This window comes from Lineus longissimus, chromosome 19 (genome assembly GCF_910592395.1).
Source record: "Lineus longissimus chromosome 19, tnLinLong1.2, whole genome shotgun sequence".
NCBI lineage: Eukaryota > Metazoa > Nemertea > Pilidiophora > Heteronemertea > Lineidae > Lineus > Lineus longissimus.
Window position 1 is genome coordinate 12378870 of NC_088326.1, and position 16537 is coordinate 12395406.

General features: G+C 40.7%; 1 protein-coding gene across 1 annotated transcript in view; it reads left to right on the plus strand.

The window, feature by feature from the left end:
- Positions 1-16537, plus strand: part of LOC135503277 (uncharacterized) — a 127493-nt gene that overhangs the window by 75730 nt on the left and 35226 nt on the right. The gene's annotated exons all lie outside the window — the stretch shown is intronic.

Genomic DNA, 16537 nt, shown 5'->3' on the forward strand with positions numbered 1-16537 from the left:
ATATGTCTTTTTCCCAATTCGATTTCTTAATATTAGAAATTTTATCGATCCCTAGCGCCTCGTCACGTCCCTCGTTAAATGCGACATGCGGCAATTTTTTTCCCAGATTCAAATCGAGGATCATCAATCAACGTTTTTATCTCCACGTTTTATTGGCTGTGTCTGATTTTTTCTGCGTAATTACGCACATCAATAAAAGGGGATTATTCCACTTTTTATAACGAGCCATTTGTGAAGATTTTTGCGGCGATTTCGAACGTTTTCCGCGTCGGGTCGCGAATCGATAAACTTGCAGTCTTTGATGTCTACCGGCGGTTGAAGTGACTTTTTATCATGAAGCCAATAATTTCACACTCGAGTCTTAGGCATCTCAGCCTCAGTCGAGAGGTCGGTCATCTGTTCAATTTAAAGGGATACACCATTCGTATTTACTGGTGGTCCAGGAAATCATAGATGCTTCTTCTGTCAAGTCACTTATCTCGTCTCTTGTTTTTCTCTTTATAGGTAGGTGTCATGTGACCTTATGAATGAGTGAGTGGTGCGGTGAGTTTAAGGTGAATGGCCGGATTTGTTGTTGGTCTAATTAGCCGGTGATTTATAGCGCGAGAAGACTCGTTGACACTCAGCTCTCAACGTTAAATCTATCAATTTCAAAAATTCCTGAAATTTACAACAAAAAAAAAACACTCCCTAAGTACCTTAGCATCATTCCTTCTTGGTGGTTTTCTTCATTGAACTTTTCAACCCTCTCCACTTTACCGATAAACTTTTTGATGATTGACGAGAACGGCTTCCTCATTTATCTAAACTATCAATGCTGCGGGCTCTGATAAGATTACCCGCGTAAATTTACGTTCAGGCGTCTCTGTGTAGTGCAGCAACATTAACTACTAGAGTCCGCATCAACCTGAGCATGACGGATATCAAAGTACATTTCATTAATAACTCGTGCAGATATTACAGCAAATTATCTCGATTTATTCGAATTAAGGATTTTGCACCGACTTTATCAGATTGATTGCAAATTTCACCGAAAATGAGCTGCATGATCAGGGAATGGGTTTTTGTTTTTGATCTGATGTTACAAGGGTCGGGGCTAAGGTATCCACTCAGGCTTACTCTCTTAGATGATAATAATGATCTTGAAACTTCTATAACCCTATGTCTTAGCGGTTTCAGTGGTCAAAGTTCTGGGAGTATTTTCATGTTTTGTGTCTAAGCTGCAGCTGGCTGCTTGAAGGCCTAAGCTGTTTGTTAACATGTATTTTCCTTTGGTCCAACTACATGTGTACATGTATATCTATTTCCTAACTCACACCCTTATCAAGTCATGATACATGCCTGTTCGGGCGATACAGGAAACGCTATGTCCTGATCCTCTTGAATCCCCCTAAAATAAGGGTGTCCATAGTCCATTTTGGATACCGACAGCGAACCATCCTGGTGTGCTGAAACAATAGCTGCACGTACACCACGAAATATTGGTGGACCAATTGCACGTGGACAAATTCGCCCGGCTTGTTAAAAGCTCGGCTTTGTCGTGGTGTACGCGCAAATGGATTGGCAATTAGCTAGTTAGATGGTTCAGCTCCAGGCGGCGCTTTCGAAATGGCGCTTTCTGCTTATTGTTTGCGCGCCATCTGTAGCCGGATTTTATAACTAGCTGCAGCGCTGGTGTATGCGCTTGGTGGATTTTCGATGGTGCGGCATTGGTTCGCGAACCAAGATTGGTGGTCCATTTTCAGGTGGTGTACGTGCGGCTATTATTCCTCTCTGATCTGATTAACAATTAGTGAGACACCAAAATGACCTTGAAGTCCAAGTCATAACTCGTGATTGCTCGACTCCGCTTTTCGAGTAACTTTCATCAGTAAAAAAGTCTAAAGCGTTAAAACACCTTAGTCGACCCTTTTATGTTCAGCAAGAAAACACGAAACAAAATTTAAACCCCATCTCCGGTTCACACCATTAAAGTCTTTATTTTCTCCGTGTCCACTAAGAGATCGGCCCGTTACCATGGTAACCGAAAACTCACGGTCATTTGGATTCTTGTACATCGTCAGGGACCAATTCTCGAACCCTTTTTAATCACCGTGCTGTCGCGAACGTGCTTAAGTTTTATTTATAGTCTTGAGCAACGATTAATCTTTTATGCGATTTATGAATTTTTCGTGCGAGATTTTTTCGGGGAGCGGCCCGTGAGTTGTCATGTTTTCTGCTACTGCTGTTGCTAGGCGCCCGAAAATTGATTGCGTTTTGGCGTATTTGATGCAGATTCGAGATCATGTGTAATTATTGCGCTAGCATCGCTATGAATGACTTGTATTGATTATGCCAGCGTTATTGCACAAACACAATTGAGTTGTTTTTATAAGGCACAGTTTCATGGTCACACGGAACTCACGGTCTTGAGTGCATGCAATAAAATTCATTTAAAGTATGATGTTATGATTACCGTTAATTGTGGTCCAAAGCGCTTCACCAACATGTACAGTCCAATTGATCTGACTGATATTGCCTACTAGGATTGCCTCCTCTATAATGCAATATTAAGCAAGCAACAGGAATTCACAGATCGGAGCAATGTCATAGTACAAACTTTCAGCAAATTTGCATGCATGGTAACTGCACCATGACATTGTGTACAACTGCATTTCTATTTGCCTGGACCAGGAGTAAAAACAAAATGCATATCCTTATCATGAATTCATTTCATATTGAAGGACTCATATCCTTATCATGAATTCATTTCATATTGAAGGACTCACGGAATATAAAATTTCAATTAAAAGGTAAAATTTAAAATTCAAATGCACTGCATCCAGTTTTTTTTAATGAATTTGTTATAGGAAGTACATCTGCTTGCTGAAATTAATCAGCATAAAGGTGATTGTTCCAGAACAGTTGTTTAAGCCTTAAACCCACTTCACGTAATGGAAAAAAAAAAAAATTTCAATCTGCTTGGAAAATACTCGATGCCATTTTAGCAGAGAAACTGATATGCTACAAACGTTGAACAGCCCCCCCCCCCAATCATGCCCAAATCATCAATTCATTCTCAGTCTAACATGAAGAACTATATGTATGCCCTATATCAGCACTGATGCCTGTATGAGACGCAAAAGCTTTCAGTCAATTTTAAAAAAAATAAATTATTCAGTCTGTTCATGACCCCCCCCCCCCGTCATAAACTGTGTTTTGTATTAAAGTTGTGAAATTTTATCTTAAATTACCCAGCGAATCATGTAGTCACTCTCGAAGGGTTAACAGTTGTAAATTCAGTTGCTTAATTTTCCTCTGTTGTTTTTACTGCATCCTGTTCAGTAATCTATAATTGGCTAATGAATCTGAACCAATCAGAACGCCAGCAGGGGGCTGTCGGCTTTAATTGGGCCAAAATTTCCCATTACATTTATTTTGGTCCAGATTTTCTGTAAACGAGATTGGTTTGAAATAAAGTGATATGCTTCATAATTTGACAGGAAACATTAGTCAATTCATATCTAGAAATGGCAGCCGAAATACAGTTTTCCCATTCATCAAGAACTGTTAACAATTCTGTGGTTCAGAAGTTTAGGACTATTAGTTCTATCGTTTGCACCCCCACTGGAACAGCCCCAGGTGGTTAATCCACCTGGTGTCTAATGTGCAGATACAGGTGTATCTCCTCAGGGGGTGCGGATGATAAGGGTAATAGTAGGCTCAGAGGATGGCCTCCTATGAGGCATCTTAGAATACCAGGCTCAGTTGAATGCTCCTCCCCCTGCTCGTTACAGACCTTGTATTGGGGGGGGGGGGGGGGTTTACCCAGGGAGGGCACAGGCTCAATCTCAAGTGCCTATATTGAGGGAGAAGGCCAACTTCTCATTATAAAAAAATGCCCGATCCCTAATTCAGACCATAACATGAGTTTTGGCTGATCGAAACAGAATTTTCTGCACCAGTAAATTTTTTTCAGATTAAATAATATTGAGGCCGATGTCCCTAGAAAATTCTGGCAGGTTTTTGGTCTACCCTGGCGTGCCGAAAAATACTATTCCCCTTCTTATGATAACCTTCGTTGGCAAACAAACCAACTAATTTATTCAGCTATTTGACCACATTCAACTGACCCCATCCATAATCAGACCCAAAGAGACTCCCACCCCTCCTCTATAATTAGCCATTTTTTAAAAGTTTCTTGGATTTCAAGTTGTAAACAAACCACCATGTGGTTAATAGCACTTGTCAAGATTATGCAATATCCTTACAACCCTAATCAAGATTACTGCATGCGTTTACTCAATTACGTAATTTGTGTTTTTATAGTGTAACACACAGTAATGGGTATTGTGAAGCATTTTTTCGCTGGTATTAGCCATTGTGCTATGATCTTTGATCATGGCAAGTGCAAGGATATATCTTTCTCTGAGATTTATTTTCTGATCGATTTTTTGTGGGTGTTTGTTTGAGGTTCTGTGGCAGTTTTTGAAAGGTAAGACCCTGATTCTCGAATAATGGTACCTTTTGGTATTGTTCAGCTGTATGTTTTTAATGCCCTGTCATAAAAAAACCCATCACTCTTTGGTAACAACTTCAGAGTTGTGTTTTATGCGATGTTTTGGGCGGGTTGTGATTGAGAGGAATCATATTCCCCAAAGCGCTTTTTTGAGTGATTTTGCTCTTCAATACAGCTTGTGGCAGCTCCTTCTGTATTATTTGGAAAGAAGAAAGAAAATGTCCTATTCCTTTGTTTCAGGAAGGAGTCTTGATTTAGAAAGTAATGGATGGTTTGCGAAAATACTTTTTGTGGCTGATTTGTTATCGCCCTTTCCACAGGCAACCAGAGTTAGTGTATAGATTACTGGCTTAGTATACATTGTATATTCAGTTTTTATGAAAAAATTATTTATTGGCCTAAAGGTTACATCTTGTGACATCTGTTGTAAGGTCAGTGGGAATCTTGCCTCGATCAAGATATCGCCCCAGATGCCGATTCAATTAACCTTTATCTTTATTGTTTATAGACACAAAGGCTATGATGCGATGTGAATCTGTATTGACTTTTTATTAACCCCTCCCCCTCCTCCCAATGCTTGAACAAGTCCTTAGGCCTTAAGCCATGTTGAGAAGGGGGGGGGTAGGGGGTAATTTTCCCTAGACATAAAAAAACATATTTTTTAATGCAGATTTTGACCATGTTGGAAAAAAATTCTGCCCCCTCCTCCAGACAGCCTACTGCCCCCCAAATCCCCCCCCCCTTGCAGGATGGAAGTCGGGAGGCTAGGCAAATGCTGCTCAAGTATTATTAAAAAATGTGTTTTCATGCAGAATAGTTACTCCAAATGGTCAAAAGAATTGTTTCCCCCATAGGTTAACCTTGGCCATACCAGGTGACGAGCAAGCCACTAAGCGGGTGGTTTATTTACATATCCGAGTCAACCTATCCTGTTGATCACTGCGACCAATCTTACCACGTCCGCTACTACACTCAGTACGCACGAACACAGCGATATTCGATTATCTAAACAAAACCCATAGCAACTCTGTAAACTTATCAATCAATGCCATAAAACACACATCGATTTTTTTCGAAATCACCTTCACTCTGACAATGAAAAACGTCCAGGATGAGGTAAAGCATTGAAAGGCACTACGGGACATTTCACTCGGAACATATAATAATCAATATGCATCCTAGATAAACAACTATGACTCACAAATCATTTTTTCGGTGAAGCATCCTGGGTAATCAGATCTTAGCGAGTTCTGCGACGGTTGTAATTGAATTCTGGGTAAACAATGATGATTATTGAATAATAAATGTCACACAAACGAAGTAAATTCTATTGATTTGGCTCAATGGGATTTTGCTGAAATATTTTCTATTGACGAATTCAATAACTATCATGGACAAGGTCATATTTATGATTAAAACATTGTTTGCATTTTTCAGCTGATTCATTTTGATGGTATTTACGAGTTTTTAGGAGGCAGCTTGGTTTTTGGTCATGGGGGGGGGGGGGGCCAAATTCCTCTAAGGACTTCCAACACCTCAGTGTGGTAGAAAAACGAAACAAATTTGATTTAAGGTTGTTTTACCCTGGGGCCATTTTAGCATGAGGAGGCTGAAAATGTGGCCACCCAAAAGGGCGCTTTGAAAACAATTTAAAAAAACTCAAACCCTCACAATAAAAAAATAACTACCCCTAAATTGTTCAAGCAATGTAACAAAGAAGATATTTGGGATCAAGTGATTTGTTCCAGGGGTTATGTTAGCTTATAAAAAACGTGTGTCCGGAATTTGTCAATTCTACCCCCAGAGAGTGCCATGTGAATAATGACAACAAAAAACACCAACCTCCATCATTAAAAACACCAACCCCTCAATATGGTCAAAGAATTACAACAAAACGTATTTGAGGTCAAGTTGTTTCATCCCAGTGGCTATATTTGTATGAAGAAAAAACATGGGATGGCGAAAAAGTCAATTCCATCCCCTAAGGCCGCTATTACAATAATTACAAAAAACACCAAACCTCACGATCAAGCGGTCACAGTCCACTCAAAAACACGGTTTTACAATATCATGATGTTTTTCCATTCATACCACGACACCCCCTGGAGGCCTTTTCATAAACTACCACAAAAAAAACTATTAACGACATAAGTCAATTTGTCTTGGATACTCAATACAGCGCTGCTCTGGATCAACGCTCCCGGCAATACGCAAGATTTTTTACAATGGCGGTTGACAATGGTATGCTTTTTTACCGCAGCTAACAGGGTGTAATAACAGACGTCATGATAATCGCGGAGTCAAGGCGCCCCTCGGGGAAATCGCTTTATTGGATTACAGAAAAAAGCGGAGAAAAAAATTCCGCAGATTAGGGATGTGGAGTGATAGTGATCGAGTCAATAGAGACGTTTTTGTGGCGTTTTTTTTCTTGTTACGAGAGGATGAGTGGTTTTATTGGAGGGATAAAGATTTTGATGAAAAAAGTGCTGCATTTGTTGAGCTTGTGATCGCATTTTGTAGCTGAAGGGCAGTTTGTTTGTGAGTGCTGCTTTCTGTGTGCTGCAATTTTGCATGATTGAAAAATAAAAAGTCACGAGATTTTTAGGGGGTGTCCCTCTCTGAATAGTGGAGCGGGGTGTGGGGGGCCTGACACTCTTGCCACACCCCTGCACTCTCCCTAATAATTTGCATCTTTTCAGGGCCCAGGCGTCCAGAATCAACAGAATAAGAATATTTGTCAGAATTGCGTACATTCATTGTAGATTCAAAACTTTGCATTCAAAATTCCGACATGTTTGTGACGTTCTCCATTTTTAAATACATTTTAAACATTTATGGGAATACCCTGTACTCGATCCTTAACGTCATGCTCTATGTTGCCAAATCTTCCTTTTCTGGCTTTGGGACACTAACGCTGAAAGGGTGGATGTCGTCCTGGGTGCCGACAAATGGTACCCAGGTTCGAGATCGACTGGACAATAAGCACCCTGGGTGCCATTACACTAGACAAACAGCACCCAGTGGCAGTACAGAAACATCGTCCCTAAGATCCGTAAGCCAGGCAAAAAGAAGCTGGGTGCTATTTGTCTAGTGTAATGGCACCCAGGGTGCTTATTGTCCAGTCGATCTCGAACCTTGGTACCATTAGTCGGCACCCAGGACGACATCCACCCTTTCAGCGACACTAACCGCATGCTTCTTAAACTTTTTCCTGGCCGTACATTTTTACGGGACGCCCTCTACCAATCCAAGGGAATGTATAAATATTAATGAATGAATGAATGAATGCAAATTGAGTCGGTGACCTCCTTCTCGTTGGCCAGGAGCCAATTTGATAAACAGGCCAGTTTTTCAAACACTGCAGGGGCTGTCGCGTTTAATTGGTTCTCACAGCACTAAAAAACCAGGAACATCGGCCAGTGTGGACACAAAAATAAGTGCAGCAGGAAGGGTGGAAGGTTTAGCGGTGTGTCGCATTGAAAACCCTTCGAGATGGGGTCGGAAAAAAGGACAACGTTCACGGAATCAGTGATTAAACATGTGATACTTTTCCAAGCACGATATCGGAACTAAAAGATGATTTTGAAGAAACTTATTGCCAAATACCGAAAAATTACTCAGGGAAAAAAAGGTTGGTAATAGTCAAGTGACTTTTGTGATAATCAACTAAGTATTTCTATTAAGTTTTGGTATTTTTAGTGTTTTTTCTATAAACCCGCACCTATACTACAGTAAATCTACAAGTATCGTGCTACTGCTGAGCATAAGCTATACCTCGTATATACCACAGTGTAGGATATAGGTAAATATATTAATTGATCATGGGAATGGTGTATCCTGGTTAGCTGGTAACGGCCCAAGTAGTGTATAGATAAGCTATACAAGGCTATATATATTAGTATGTGAATCCGTGTATTAGATACACAACGAGAATCCTCTCTATTGGTAAATCTCAGAAATTCTTTACGTTATGAATCATGTTAAGTTCTCGTATTTTCTTTCAAAGAAATTTTGTCGCAGGTGACCTATAGGGCATCACCGTTTATTGTTTTGCGATATCATTGTGTTAGGGGGTCAATGATGGGTTTGGGCTTGTTGATACTTAACTTGTTTGTATTCAAAGATTGTTGTCCGATATTTCAAGGCCTTTGAGATTGAATAAGTGCAGGCAGTTTATGTTAATTCTTAAATTTTTTGTTGCTTGAGATACCATTATAATTCTCATTTATTAACTCATGCTTACATGTAGGCCTCGAGACGCCCCAAAAATCAACATCCTCTGATGATTTTTGGTGATTTTTCATATAATTTTCTTTTCTTTTCAACCACAGTAAAAAACTGGATCCCTGTATTTTCCTTGTAATGAGCAGTCAGAAGCCTGGATACAGTGCTTAAGCTTCAATTATATTCTGTGGGGACACAATTTAGTCAGTACAAAAGGCCTATTTTACATAGTAATAGTAGGCCTCTGTAAAACAGACACACCAAATCTGGCTAAATATAGTCCACACTGTGTATATAACAAGGTGATATTATTTCGAACATCACAATTCAAATAATTCTGAGGGACGAATAAAAAGATGGACAATGCCCCTTATACACCAAGAGTTGAACCCTTTGTCGCGAGCAGAATCCCAAAGTTCACGACCCAGTATTTTTATTTTCGCCCTTTTTAACTTCTATCACGATTATGTAACCAATGAATTTGAATCTTTAGAGTTTGGTCTAAATTGGTGCCAGAACTTCAGAAATATGGGCCGAACATTTATGAACATGAGATTAATATACGGCTGTCTAGATGGGTATTTTTAGCAATTTTTTTGTCTCTGGAGGTTCACGGAAGGTTCATGTAATCACTGGTATTTATAGATAATATTATGAATTGGCTGGAGTTGGGAACTTGTGCGTGGAATGCTTTCAACACCAGCTAGAGTCAAAGCTCAAACTTGGAGGTTTACTTGGAGGAAGAGAGGGCAAAAACTCATCAAAAGAACCAGTTTTTTTTTTAGGCGGGGGGACGTTTTAGATATTTCTGAATCGATATTTTACCTATAAAATTTGGTAGTATGTGGATATTGAAATGAACTAAATGAAACAAGTCAAACAACGCATACCAAATGAGCATTTTAGACCCCTAATGATATAATGGCTGAGTTCAAATGCCAAATCGGGCCTGATTTAGGCCTATTGGCCTATGTTTGCCAGTGCTAAGCTCAAAGCACATGCTCCCTGCATGGCCCTGAAATGTATCTTATTAAGATTCTGATTCAGGACATGCTTCCTCTCTTGAGCGCCAGTGGCCAAATCTTAGGAGCTCTTGCCAACTTTACCCTACAAAGTAAAGCCTGATATAGGCCTATATATCTGCTATGCTCAAAGCATACATGCTGCCTGCATTGCATTGCCTACAGCTGCATTGAACTCTCCCTATATTCACATTCACAACCTGCTTCCGCAACAAGCAATTAATCTTATTGATGGGCTGTACTGTGTATCAACCAGCCTTGACCCCGTGGTGCGTTTGATAAATTCCTTGTTTGTACTTTTATCAACTAGGTTAGAATATGGTGCACAAAGTTTGTAAGTGATATCAAAAATAGTGGTGCACTGAGTGTGTCATTAAATTTAACCCTTTGTGTCTTGAGATTTCGTTCAAATTTGTTTCCCTTTATAGGGTTGACCACTGCACACTTTAAAGCCGGCGGTGTATAAGCTGATACCAACATATGCCCGGCATTCTAAAATACCTTGGTACCGTAAAGTCAACTTTTAAATGGAAAATGCATAAGCCTCGTTCTGAGAGTGGAGTGTTTTGGACACGCAACCAAGATGCTCTACCAAATTTCCCTCGGGTTGCACTAAAATGTGGAACCATGCACACAGCTCACTTCAGAAGTTTGAGGCTCTCAAAACACTGCTTCAAACACAAATCAGCCAAGGAAGCATCAACCACCCTAAGTTTTTTAATGAGCACTACACATATTTGCTGAGAAAAACGCTCCAAATAGCCCATTTGCGCGGATTTTAGCGTCACTTGAGCGAGCCGATCCGGACTTTCTATACGCGCTGCCGTAACATAATGTAAACAACGGCGCTACCGGCGCTCCGGGCAGGCGATGGATGGAATTTGCCAAATTCGCACATATTCAAGTTATTTCGTGGCCTATCTTTTTAAGTTTGAGGTATTTTAGAATAGAAATTGAACCCTCGGCTTCGGACCTTGGTTGAGTTACCAAGACACTCTCGGGTGGAGCTAAAATTTCGTCCAAACCCTCGCCTGTCGGCTCGGGTTTGGACTGTATTTTAGCTCCACCCTCGAGTGTCTTGGTAACTCAACCAAGGTCCTCCGCCTCGGGTTCAATTCCTTAATCGAAATACCCGCTGTAATACAAGAATACGTGTTCATGGTTGATGGACACTTCTTTTCGGAAGTATAGCACGGTACATTTACACAGTGCACACTAGCCTGATTCAAGTTATGACCGTGAGAGTTATATACATGTGTTTCTGTTAGAATATTCCACGGTACAAAGCCGGGCATTGATTTTTGTTATTTCATATTTTCAAGTGTGTTTCACATCTACATATCATATGGTTGGCAACTCTTGAGATCAGTGTTAAGCCTACATGTGTTCTGGGCGTCGTTCAAAATAGCTAAGCCTACTGTCCTGGTCAAATGTAACCTAGCCCTTCTCGCGCGGCGTTAACATTGTGACAGTGCATGTAGCTTTTGGCTACTGTCATTCAAAAAAACTAAACTTACTGTCCTGGTCAAATGTAACCTATCGTTCTTGCGCAGCGTTAACATAATTGTGACAGTACAAGTAGCCTTGAACTACTGTTTTATCCTTCACTTATGTGGCCCTCTTGGTGCCGAGGAGCCACATGAGGTTGGTATTTTACTCCTAAAGTGCTGCACAAACCTGCGATTTTTACAGCTGTGACCTGAGCTTGATATCACTGTTGAGTTCAACATAAAGATCTGTCTCAAGGTGAAACCAGTAATTCCTGGGCTCGGTATTGATAGAAGGTCATTTTGATTACAGATTCTTGTCGCAGGTCCTGATGACCTCTGCAAACATGCAATTTATGTCACATGCGATCATGGTTGCATGTCATAGCAACAAAAATCACTCATCTAGGCATATTTGTTGTTTCTGTTTTTGTGGTTGATGACCTTAGCCTATTTCTCCCTCTCAAACAATCAAATAAAAACTTTGAAGTCAGGTTATATCAACATCAGTTTTCAGATCGGCAAGAATATGTCCACATTCATGACCTCCCAAAGATCAATCCAAAAAACCTTATTTTGCATCTACATGGCAATCTTCAACCTTGCTGGGTACGTGACAACCAGATGGTTCAATAGGCCTATGTAGGCCACAAAACAACAGCCGGCAAGGCCAAACCTTCGTAATGATCAAAATATCATTGTCCTATATATTCAAATATGATTTGCGTCTTAACAATTTGACAAAACCCGGCCAAAAATGGCATAAAAAGTCTAATGAAACTTGATTTGTCAAGCAAGCTTCTGACGAATAGGCCCGGACAGAACCCTCATGGACAACTATCTAAGGATGAGTTCTATTTTCACCGCTCTATTTGAGGGACACAAAAAGAATGGTGCACATTATAAAATAAATGATTTGTTCTGTATATCATTAAAGTGAATGACTTGAATGAATTATGTATATCAGGCCAGGTAAAAAGTAAAAAATCTTTCTTGTCGAAAGCATTTTTTCTCCTTCTGCTTTTCGGTTACACAGTCGGTTGTCCAAGAGAGTTGCACCACAGAGCCCAGAGCTTTGTGGTCAGGGTGGTGTCCTTTGGCCAGTATTCGTCTCTATTCTTCACCAGGGAGCAGGTACAGAGCCCCAGAGCTTTGTGGTCAGGGTGGTGTCCTTTGGCCAGTATTCGTCTCTATTCTTCACCAGGGAGCAGGTACAGAGCCCCAGAGCTTTGTGGTCAGGGTGGTGTCCTTTGGCCAGTACTCCTCTCAATTCTTCATCAGGGAGCAGGTCTGAAGCTCATTTGCTGGAGTCTGGTCTCCGAGTTTGGTCTATACTGAGACTCGTCAGTTGTTTGAGAAGTCCTCTTCCAACCTGCACCAGAATCACTGTGGCATGCAGTAGGAAGCACAGTGGCAGAGCGGTGGACTTGTGACCAGAATGCTGTGGTGCCATCAAAATTTTGAAGAGAGCTGTCAGAATTTTGAAGAGGCCTATCAGAATTTGGTTGTGCTGTTCAAATGTGGTCCAAATAGACAGCACCTGTGTGGTCTGGTCTAAAATGGCAAAATCTGAAATTAAAAAAGATGTTAAAAGATGTTTAGTTGTACCCTAAATGAGAGCTGATGGGACCAGAAACAATTTTTTACCCGGCCTAAATCCTGGTTTAAATGCGTGCATACTTGCCCACAATATCATATGTGGGTCACAGATGACAGCCGGACAATAAAAAGTAATGCATTGTGACTTTGACCCTTTGGAAAAGGTCATACATGATATTAAATATATAAAACCTTGATATAAAAGTTGATATCAAAATATGTCCGAGGAAGAATGGGATTCCTTTCATGAACAAGAAATTTCAACCAACCATTTTAGGGCAATGCGTTGTTGTCAATGTTATGTGAATCTAGGCCTAAACCAAAGAATATCTTTTGAAATTCATTGGTGTTCTTTGGGGTTTTTTATGTCGAAGATGGGGGCAGGTCTTTCATTTTTGTCACACCTTGTTAGGTAGCCAAGTGAAGTACAGAGCCATCCCCGACTGAGTAAGTAGGTTTTTAATAATTTGCCAAAAAGTCTCACCTTTGACGTTTTTAGACTACTTTTTGACTTTTTTCCCTCAGTATCATTGGGTCACACTTAGAATGTTCTGGTTATCAATCTAAGACCAGTTTATCAATTACTCTGATAACAACACAAAGACCTGGTAGAAACATGACATCATTACCAACGTATGGTGACATCATTACCAACGTATGGTGACATCATTACCAACGTATGATGACCATTACCAACGTATGGTGACGTCATTACCATCATACAGTGACGTCAATCAATTGTCCACCCAAACTGAACATGTTCGGCTAAAAAACGCGTGTTTGGTTGTCTCGCATATTTCTCCGCCATTAATGCTACATCAAAAACTTCCAGCAACGGATGAGATGAGAAGTTGGAAACCCCTGCTCAGCCTTCTAAAATTCTTGGAAAAAATCTCATCAAGACTTTTTGGGTTTGTTATCACGCTGGGACCCCACAGATGGGCGCAATCTGCCCTTTTTCCGTCCCATTTTTCAATAATTCCATATTTTCTCCACTTTGGCTATTTATAGTTCTGCCGCAATTCAAAACTTTACAGATTATGCACAGGATTATAATTCTTCGTCTGATCGGTGTATAAAAAGAAATTCGATACAACAAAACCATCAAACAGAATGAGAATAATTCTGTTTATTCAGAGATTTTTCACAGATAAAGAACGCAATCGTCTCAGGCCTCCAGCGATGTTTCGTACCAACGCCAATGCGCTTTTTCACAGTTTATCTCTTTCAAGAAACTCCTGTGAGTGTGTTGAATTGACATTGAAAATATCATGCGTTTTGAAACGTGATTCAATCGAGCAGATCCTGCATGCGTGTCATCTCATGAATGAGAATACAGCGATTTTGCATTATGCACAATTTGACGAGTTTTGAACACGAAAAAACCCTTTAGAATTATTAGCTGTCGGAGTTGGACAAGTATGTGCTTGTGTGGTTTACAGGTCAAAGGTCAGGGCCAAGTTGTGAGATGCTGTTTAAATGACGTGGCTGTTTTTTAGCAAGCTGGGGCAATTCTTTTGTAGGTCACCCTGGCCTGTGTTTAAGCCCCACACGGCTTCATGACAGTGTTAAGTGATGGCAATTAAACCAACCAGAATGGCTGTTGGAACCCACTCTTGAAAGGTGAAAGAGTGTTGTCGGCAAGTTGACTTATTTATTGACTGTACTGTATTATACACCAGTGCTCTCTCGTAATCGAAGAATTTTTCTGGTGTGTCTCATATTTTGCAATTTCAGGGAAGTGTCTAAAATGCACCCCTGAAAGGTGAAAGGTGTAGTGTTGTTGGCAAACTTAGTTACTTATGGACTGTACTGTAAATGCACAACAAAGGTCTGAGGGAATCATTTGAAGTTGGCCTTGGGTGCCCTAAGATAACATTAGGTGACATTCTTCCACAGACTCTCCCACTTCAAAATACCTCCGCCAACCCCTCTAATTATCGATATTGAATTTACACGACAGACACAGACAGCCTGCACCCCCTGTCTGATCTCAACGAACCACTTAGACCCATCCCTACACAGTCTCCACTGACAAGAGCCCCATCCCGTATCCGGCAGAACAAACCCTCAATCCCGTAACCCCTTCCAATAGCCACCACATGTCATCCTTACCAAATCTGGTGCTTCCCTACTCTGAGGGCCAGGCATGCAACGAAGATAAAAAATTCGGATAGGTCTGCACCAACATGATGAGAATAGAGCAAAACAAACATCTGAACTTTTTCTGACCTCCGCTCTTAATCTATCCGTCAAAATATAATAATCTCATTATTTTCCGTGGCCCTGAAACTCTGCCATGAAGACATCTGTATGAACAGTAAGGGAGTCGTTCGTTAATGTTTTAAATTCATTGAAAAGGGTTTTTGGGGTAAAGAAATCGTCGCTTTGTCTGGGGGTGGGAACCGGCACTTTTTTCACCCTCGAAGAAAATGGGCGATTTCGGAAGAAAATGTCGAATAACAGGAAGTGAATTGATCCATTCTTGCTGACAGGGTGTCGTAAAGTTTACGAACAGAAGGGGGTCGAAATTACACTCAGTTGAAAAATCGTCGGTGGCTTCTTTTTGAGTGCAGCTGCTTGTTGATAATTTGTCGAATCTAAATTCTTTGTGTTCAGTGGTCCCTCTTAGTGTCATTTAGGCCCTGTTTTTAAAGGGAGACTATAGGCAGTGGCTAGGGGGCAAAATTGGGTGCCTGTGTATTGCACAGTTAGGTAACGTACAATGTGTTTAAAGGGTACAAGGGTCAAATAGTCTCCCCTACCAGCCTTGACAGTATACACGATGTTCTCTCGTCTTGCACGCATCAGAAGTATCGCACACTGGATGGAATCTGTTTGGGCAGTTTCCAAGAAGTCCTCACTTAACAGGATAGATTATTTGTTTATTGCAAATTGGCCAAGCTTCTGCATCGATCCTCGAGATATGTACTTGATGCACTGTGGCCTGCATAAGTGATGCGGCAATGAAATGCAATTTTATGGTTCTCGTCTCTTCTGGGTGTATTTCAGCCATGAATATTTAAGTAAAGTGACCCTGAGATTACCAGGGTGCCTCTCTTTCTCACACTTCTTGGCACACCACGTAGTTTATGGACATCCCCACCTATTTCCTGAAAGAGGCAGACAAGAACCATAAAATTAACCTCCATTGGCCTGGAGTAATAACATGAAAAATACTTGAGAGTCATCCTGATATTTTCAAGGTCTTCCACATTCTCCATGCAATAATGCCAATACATGTAGTGGGTGCATGTAATAAAAGTGAAAAATTATCCCTGCTGAAAGTATGAAATGGAAGTAGGAATTGATATATAAATTGAAATTGTTAAAAGCATGAAATATCCTGTTACATATTTTGACTTTGCCCATAATTGCCACTGACAAAGCCATAGGAATAAGTTTGAAACTTCTTTCAGAGATAATCCTTCCCCTACCCCAAATGGGAGTCCAGGCAATGGCACAGAGGCCCCCCCCCCCCCCATCAGCCCACCCCATCTGATTTTTGTAAAGAAATGTCCATGGAATGAGGGAAATCGACAATGAAAAACTGACAATGCCAACTCTTACTCTAAGGTCCCCTCCCTGATTCCTTGTATCGCCCCCTCCTCTGACCCTTGCCTACGAAAAGGTCTCAAAATCACTGATACTGCCAACTGAATATATGAATATGTAAATCTTGTAAATCTAATAGAAGAAGTTGTTTG